This window comes from Trachypithecus francoisi, unplaced genomic scaffold (assembly GCF_009764315.1).
Source record: "Trachypithecus francoisi isolate TF-2019V2 unplaced genomic scaffold, Tfra_2.0 Lachesis_group3, whole genome shotgun sequence".
In the NCBI taxonomy this organism is placed as follows: Eukaryota; Metazoa; Chordata; class Mammalia; order Primates; family Cercopithecidae; genus Trachypithecus; species Trachypithecus francoisi.
In genome coordinates, this window is record NW_022681468.1 from 106,859,180 (window position 1) to 106,867,572 (window position 8,393).

At 44.5% G+C, this 8,393-nt stretch overlaps 1 pseudogene; it reads left to right on the forward strand.

Moving 5' to 3' along the window:
* Positions 1-6,463: 6,463 nt before the first annotated feature.
* Positions 6,464-7,611, forward strand: LOC117071578 (annotated as a pseudogene).
* The last annotated feature ends 782 nt before the right edge of the window (positions 7,612-8,393 follow it).

Sequence of the window (8,393 nt, forward strand, 5' to 3'; positions counted from 1 at the left end):
CACTTCCATGGATGAGTCGATCTCCCGTCTTTCCTGTCAACTCTGAAGAAGTGTGGAAAATAATGTATCAGGGAATTGGGAGATTTAGCCACAGCCACAGTTCTGTCACTTTCTCCTGGCTGTGTGACTTGCACCCCTGTTTATTCATTTGTCCCATGAGAGTATTAATAAATCATCTGACTATTTTACTAGGTAAATGTTTAAAGCAAATGTAACAAGACTCATCAAGCTGTTGTCAGACTTTGAAAGCACTGTGTGATTCTTTAGGTCTTGTTCTATTTAGACACACACATCACTTTATGTTTGGCCATGAAGAAAAATATTTAATCTCCTTCAGAATTATTTTTCCCATCTGTAACAGAGGAATAGAGAAATCTCCCTTTCACAGGCTAGTTATGAGGATTCAAGGAAATAACCTGTGCATCGTGCCTGGTGGAAGGCATGGACAATCATGGTGGCTCAATATATGCTAGTTTTAGAATTATTAGTCTTATTTTGTTCTGTCCTATGTTAGGCATTTATTATGCCTGCTTACGTGGATGAAAATGTATATAACACATTCCCCACCTCAAGAAAAATTTGGAACTGGAAGAAAAGAACTTACTATCCATTTCTCTCCCCACGAGCCTTCTCTTCCATCTTCCTGTTGCTCTGACCCAGGCATCCCCTTGGCCCAGAAAACATCCCCTTGTTTTCTGTGTCCTAAGAGGGGAGAAAAAGGTATTCTGTGCCCAGAGGGGTGGCTTGTGGCAGACACTGCTGGTTGTTCACCAAGCCCACTTCTTCTCTCTGGACACACAGCCATGTGACATTGTCCAGCATCCCCTGCCACAGGCATGTCTTCTCTCAGGTTTTTGGTTGGCTTTCTGTTGTTGTTGTTTCTCACTCTTGCTTCCCTTTCTCTTTTTCCAAGCTGCATCCTCTACTGCCACAAGGCTCTCCTTTTCCTTACGTTGTTCCCATTTTCCCTTGGCCCTTTACTCTGTCTTCCCGGCTTCCCTCTTCCTTGCTCCTCCTCCTTGGTGCTTCCCTGCTGCCCAGGCCATGCCACAGAGGCATTCTTACCCTCTGCACTATGGACGTCCTCCTTGTGACTATGTGGACTTGCTTCTGGTTTTCCCAACAAAGCATTCATTTGCCTCAATGCAGGAGGTCAATCTGCAATAGGAGTAGGTGAATGTGCTTAGAGAGATGAAGTTTTATTTTTCATGGATCAATAATGTGATGTGCAGATGATCAAGGAGGAGAAAGAGCTTTTTTAAATGACGAATTCTTATAAGAGCCTTCACACAAACATTATTGCTAGTGATTAAATAGAAACACTACTATATAAAGCTATCTCTTGAAAAGTGGTACATGGGCTGGGCATGGTGGCTCATGCCTGTAATCCCAGCACTTTGGGAGGCCAAGGCAGGTGGATCACAAGGTCGGGAATTCAAGGCCAGCCTGGCCAATATGGTGAAACTCTGTCTCTACTAAAAATACAAAAATTATCTGAGCATGGTGGCGTGCGCCTATAGTCCCAGCTGCTGGGGAGGCTGAGGCAGGAGAATTGCTTGAACCTGGGAGGCGGAGGTTGCAGTGAGCCGAGATCGCACCACTGCACTCCAGCCTGGGTGATAGAGCGAGACTCCGTCTCAAAACAAAACAAAACAAAAAAGCAAAGAAAAGCGGTAGATGTTCTTTTGGTTCAGCCACGATTTAGCATAGAAAAATCTAATATTTATCAATAAAAGTAAAATCCTTTTCTGTGTATCCTGTGAGGCAATGATTTCTATATTCTGTTACACATAATAATTAGATAACAGCATCAACAGCAGTGACAATAGCTAGCATTTACTTGAAGATGGAGGTGAATAAGACAGAGTCCTTGTCCTCAACAGCTCACAGTCTGTTTTATAAATCTGGTCCCAATTAAATTTAATTACTAGAACCTCTTAATGTCACCCTTTATTCTGCATAGAGAAAATACTAAGTTTTATCCTGTTTATTTTGTAATTCAGGGAGGACTGATAATAAGTAAAGCAAGCCATTCTCAGTTCCTTATTCTGCTATTAAGTAGCAATTAACTTCCAATTTTCTTTCTGTCCTTAATCTCTCAGCTCATCCTGATTCCGGGTAAAATGGCAGCTTTATCATATGCATCGAATTACTTTCTCCATTTTACTTCACTTTCATTGCATTTTGGTTGAAAAACAAAAAGAACATAAAATCGGGGAGCATCTGCCTCAGGAAAGAGGTCATCCACAGGCCATACTTTGGAGGAATTTCTGGCAAGTTGAGTACAGAGGGACCAGCCTGAGGGAGGGCACTGATCACTCACTGATGGCTTCCCTTCTAAGAAGCAGTGGGCTGGTGAAGGATGAGAGGAAACACTATCCTGGCTTGGAAGACAGAAGGATGGGCCATGGGTCAGAAGGGGAATGCCATCCCTGGAATCCTTTTTCCCACTGAATGGCCAGCAGCTGAGAGCAGCTGAGTCACATATGGCTTCACCAAGATGCCAAAGAACTGCAGTCCTGGGATGAAGCCAGAGAACAGCCAGACTGTGTATTTGGAAGAAATGCTGGAACTGGCTACAGAGAGTGTCCTCTGGGCTAGACTGTAAGCTTCATGAGAGCAGGGACAGTCTGTCTCTCTCATCACCATATCCTCTGTGCTTTGTTGACTGAATAACAGGTGTGCAATAGATATTTGTGGACATAAGGTGAGATCATTGAATTTATAATGTAAATTTATTTCAGTCAGTCTATTGCAATTTGCAGTGTTTTTTTCTCTAGGCCTTTGCATTAGTGTCATAATGTGACACCCCTTTATGGCTGGGCTGGGTTGGAGCTACTGTTTCCTGGATCTCATTTCTTCTGACTAATCAGTTATCTAAACTTTTAAAGAAAGTGCTCCATCAGGGGAGCAGGGTATTCTATTGTCAACAAGTATCACTAATGGGAATCTTACGTTTAATTCTTCTTTCCTTCCTTCCCTCCGTCCTTCCTTCCTTCCTTCCTTCCTCCCTTCCTTTTTTTTTTTTTTTGGAGGCAGAAGCCCCTCTACCTCCTGGGGGCCAGGTGCAGTGACTTGTGCCTGTAATCCCAGCACTTTGGGAGGCCGAGGTGGGCAGATTATGAGGTCAAGAGATCGAGACCATCCTGGTCAACATGGTGAAACCCCGTCTCTACTAAAAATACAAAAATTAGCTGGCTGTGGTTGCACTCACCTGTAGTCCCAGTTGCTAGGGAGGCTGTGGCAGGACAATTGCTTGAACCTGGGAGGCGGAGTTTGCAGTGAGCCAAGGTCGCGCCATTGCACTCCAGCCTGGGCGACAGAGGGAGATTCCATCTCAAAACAAAAACAAAAACAAAAACAAACAAACAATAAAACCCTCTACCTCCTGAGTTCCAGCAATTCTTGTGCCTCAGTCTCCTGAGCAGCTGGAATTACAGGCGCCTGCCACCATGCTCAGCTAAGTTTTGTATTTTTCATAGAGATAGGGTTTTGCCATCTTGGCCAGGCTGGTCTCGAACTACTGACCTCAGGTGACCTACCCGTCTCAGCCTCCCAAAATGCTGGGATTACAGGAGTGAGCCACTGTGCCCGATCTCTTCTTTCTTTTTAAGTAACCTATTTTTCTTTCTCTAGAGTCTAGAAGTTTTAGACTTGTTTGCTTCATTTTTGGTGTTCTGAAATGTTGCAATGATGTGTCTGAGTGTGGGTTATTTCTCAGTCATCCTGCCCCGCACTTTGTAGGGTCTTTTAATTTGAAAATCAGTGTTTCCCTGTAGCTGGGGGAAATTTCTTTTCATTTTTGACCAGGTTTCTCCCTGTTCTAATAGATCTTTCTGGAATTTATATTTGAATTGTTTGATCTTCTGAGCTTGAGGCATACATGTACAAGAGTCTCTCACTTTTATCTTGCCACGCTTCAATTGAAAATGTAAAATAAACTCTGGCGAGCATATTTTTAAGATGCTAAAGCTTGTTCTTGTTTATCGGTTGTTGCTTTTTGTCAGTCCCATCAGGTCTTTGGTGGAGGAGGTAATGGCTGAAGAACATGAGCTTGTTCTTAACCAGGGAAAAGAGAAGAGACCCTGAAGCAGTTAATCGGCACAGAGTGTGGCTTCTGCTGCATGGCCAGCTGCTGTCTGTCCCCCAGGAAACCATTCTAGAGCATGCTTGCATGGGGTGGAGGATATTTTCAGCTGCTGAGTCTTCTTCAAGGAGGAGTTAGAGTCAAGACTCTGTCTCAGAACCTTGGAGCCCAAATAGAGAAAAAAAAAAAAAAAAAAAGCTGGAAATGTGGTAGTATCAAGTGTCAGCCAAGCTGAGAAAACTAGATGCCAAAAATGATATGTGTAAAAAGCAAGCGGGCCAAGCAAACACAACAGTTGCTGAGGCAGAGATAAGAGGCAATCCGTTCTCTTTAATGGAGGGGCCAATGCCTACAGAGGACTCACCCAGACCCTTCAATCTGATATAGCAAATAATAAAGAGAGGGATTCAGTACCTATGAGAACTGCCTCTACTCAGTGACATTCAAGATATTTCAATGTGCCATCTGCCTCATCTACCCAGGTGGCACCACCAGTGTGGGGTCTAGGAGACAGTGCATTGGGAAGAGACAGAACAGCGACCTCAGAGACCAGGACAGGTTCAGAGGGACACCCTGACACTGGGGAAAGAAGAGGAGCCAGGGTCTTGCTTACGTGTTGAAGTCCTCAGGAAGTCAAGGGCGAGCTATGCTGTGAATGGCTGAGAGGTGCAGGATTCTGATGGACCTAACGGGAAGCTGGAGGAGGGCTTTAGGAAATAAGGGACTCTGGTTTGGGTGAAGGAATGGTGGGCTGAGCTTTGTGCAGGGTGAGGCACCAGGGCTGACAGAGGGCACAGGGAGATGTGAAAACACATGAGCAATGAGTAGAATAACTTTTACCAGTTGTTTCCATGTTCTCCCTTCTTCCAAGAAATCCACTTACACAGAGATTTTCATCCATAGAAAGGAGAAAACCCCAAGAGCAGAGGAGGGTCTGCTATTCACGAAGAAACAAGGCTCAGAGCAACTAGGGCCAGAGGCAATAGTTTTTGTTTTAAGAGAAAATTTTATGTTTATTATGTACTTTGTATTTTATTATTATTTTTTTAAATGGTGTCTCACTCTGTCGCCCAGGCTAGAAAGTGCAGTGGCACAATCTGATCTCAGCTCACTGCAATCTCTGCCTCCTGAACTCAGGTGATTACCCCACCCCAACCTGCTGAGTAGCTGAGACCACAAGTGTGTACCACCATGCCCGGCTACCTTTTTGTATTTTTGATAGAGATGGGGTTTTACCATGTTGCTCAGGCTGGTCTTGAACTTCTCAGCTCGAGCCATCTGCCTGCCTTGGCGTCCCAAAATGTTGGGATTACAAGCGTGAGCCACCGTGCCTGGCCTATAGCTAATACTCTGAGGATACAGAGAGATAAAATTCTAGTGATAGGAATATTCCAAGATGAGAATTGGTAGGAAAATATACTGAGTGCAGTCTGGGGAAAGATTACAGTGATTTGGAGAATTAATGAGAAAATGAATTGAGCTGATAAAGAAGTTTGCATGACAAAGAGAGGACAGTGTTTGAAAATTAGCTAAAGAGGGATGTGAGGTGTATTAGTTTCCACTTTCTGCCCTAACAAATTGTACAAACTTAGTGGCTTAAAGCAACAAAGCAGTCTGGGCGCAGTGGCTCCTGCCTGTAATCCCGGCACTTTGGGAGGCCGAGGCAGGCGGATCACAAGGTCAAGAGAGCGAGACCATCCTGGCCAACATGGTGAAGCCCCGTCTTTATCGAAAATACAAAAATTAGCTGACCACAGTGGTGCACACTTGTAGTCCCAGCTACTGGGGAGGCTGAGGCAGGAGAATCACTTGAACCCAGGTGGCAGAGGTTTCAGTGAGTTGAGATCATGCCACTGCACTCCAGCCTGGGCGACAGAGCAAGACTCTGTCTCAAAAACAAACAAACAAACAAACAAAAAACAACCACCACCAACAAAAACATTATTGTCTTACAGTTATGGGATATCAGAAGTTCAAAAATGGGTTTTATGGTGTTAAAATTAAGGTGTCATCAAGGCTGTTTTGTTTGTTTGTTTGTTTTGCTTTGTTTTGTTTTTTTGAAGGCTCTAAAAGAGAACCTCTTCCTTGCCTCTTCCACTTTATGGAGACCATGGCTCATGGCCCTTTTCCAGCAATGCCATCACTCTGATCTGTGTTTCTGTTGTCCCATCTCCTTCTCCTTCTCTGACTCGGACCCTCCTGTTTCCCTCATGTAAGGACCCTTGGGATTACATTGTTCCTACCTGGATAATTCAGGACCATCTCCCCATCTCAAGATCTTTACCTTAATCACATCTGCAAAGCCTCTTTTGCCATGTAAGGTAACATTCATAGGTTCCAGGGAGTAGGAGGTAGATAGATTTTGGTGGAGAGTGCAATATTCTGTCTTCCATACAGGATTAAGGAAGGATTTTTTTTTTTTTTAATGGGAGATACAGACATGTTTATTCACTGAGGGGAAAGGGCCAGGAGGGAGGGAGAGATTTCAGGCCTAAGGCAGAGATGTAAAGACTGATGAAGAAAGCTCCTCAGGAGGTGAGGCAGGGGGGATGCCCAAGGCACAGGTGTGGGGAACAGTCGTAAACAGGAAGAATGAAACTGGGGTGAAGATGAAGATGAATGTAGAAATAATGTAATTTTCAGTTGCCTGGAAGGAGGTAATATTCTTAAGGGAACTGGTTCTCTTAATGAGGTTCTCAGAGAGAAGAGGGCAGGGTTAAGAATGGAAGCTGAGGATGAGATGCTAATGAATGATATGTAGGGGCAGTCAAGCAGTCCACAGAACCCCTTCAGGAGCAACTTCTTTGCAACCAGCAATTTCTTTTCTACTTTCTCTTTCTTCCAATTGTGCCTCCATCTCAGCAGGGGGCTCCCACAATTAATACTGTTCCAGTTGAAGCTACTCTTCGTTCTAGTAAGTGAAAGAAGAGAAGAGAGATGTGTTAGGGGGATTCAGAGGTAGATTCTAAAAGACTTTATTGTGATGAGATCTTTACTGAGCCTGGAAAATATGACAATTTTATGTTTCAGATTCCAGTGACATTTTCACATGATTCAAACACCGTTTCCATGGAGTTAGAATTTCTAAGCCCGGATAGTTCAACAGCAAGTTTCCAAGATGCCGCCCAAAGGAAAAAGTGGTTCTGGAAAAGTGGGGAGGGGGGAGCAGCCTCTGGGAGTGAGAGCGCTAACAAGAAGGCTCAAGGTCCCAAAGGTGGTGGCAATGCAGTAAAGGTCAGACACGTTCTATGTGAAAAACATGGCAAAGTCACGGAAAAGTTAAAGTCTGGAATGAGATTCAATGAAGTGGCCACATAAAATGTGAAGATAAAGCCAGGCAAGGGGGAGACTTGGGTTAGATGACCAGAGGGTCCATGGTGGGACCATTTCAAGAAGCAACATTTGCCTTGCCTGTAAGTGGGATGGATAAGCCTGTGTTTACAGACTCACCAGTTAAGACAAAATTTGGATATCATATTATTATGGTTGAAGGAAGAAAATAAAATCATATGAAAGACTGAAAAGAAAAAAGATTTTTCTAAGCCCATGAAAAGGGCACACTTGGAAATTTCTAACCCCACAGGAAAGGGTGTTTGAATCCTGTAAAATTGTCATGAAGTTTTTCTGCCTGGCAGAAAAATAAGAGATGGTAATCACCATTTGTTTCCTACTTTATTAAGAGCATTCATTGTGGCTAAGGTGAAGGAACCCAGAGGACAGGAACCTAAGGCTGAATCCAGTCCTCTGAGGATAAAAAGAGGATAGGGAAGAGAGGAGAGTACACCTGTCACCTGCTCATGGACAGGCTGCATTGATGACATCTCCACTTGCTGGCTCAGTCTTTCAGCCTTTCCAGACCTGGGAGCCTCCATGAGCAATGGGGATGGATGCAATTGTTGCTGAGGAGGAGCTGCAGGGTGTGATGGTAGACATATAATGGTGCACACTTAAACTTTCCTCAGCAGCCCCATTAGGGCTACCTGACTGCCTCTGAGATTTGAACCTGGAAGATGAGATTCCAGCAGTGGTTAAAACAGGAGAGCCACGAAACTGGAAGAGAGAGGAGACTGCCTGGGCCTCAGGGGTGGGACTGGAATGTGTGGCCTTTGGGTCTGACTCTGGCTTAGAGGGCCGGAAGAAGAAAATTAAGTCACTGCTGAGTCATGGAAGCAGAGGCTGTAGGAGGCCCTGGGGGTGCTGGGGTCAGTGACTTCTTTCTGATAGATGAGATGTGAGGTACCCCAGGAAAGCTGCATGGCTGCACTGACAAAGGGATGGATGGGGTTTCTGCAATTGCACAATTGTC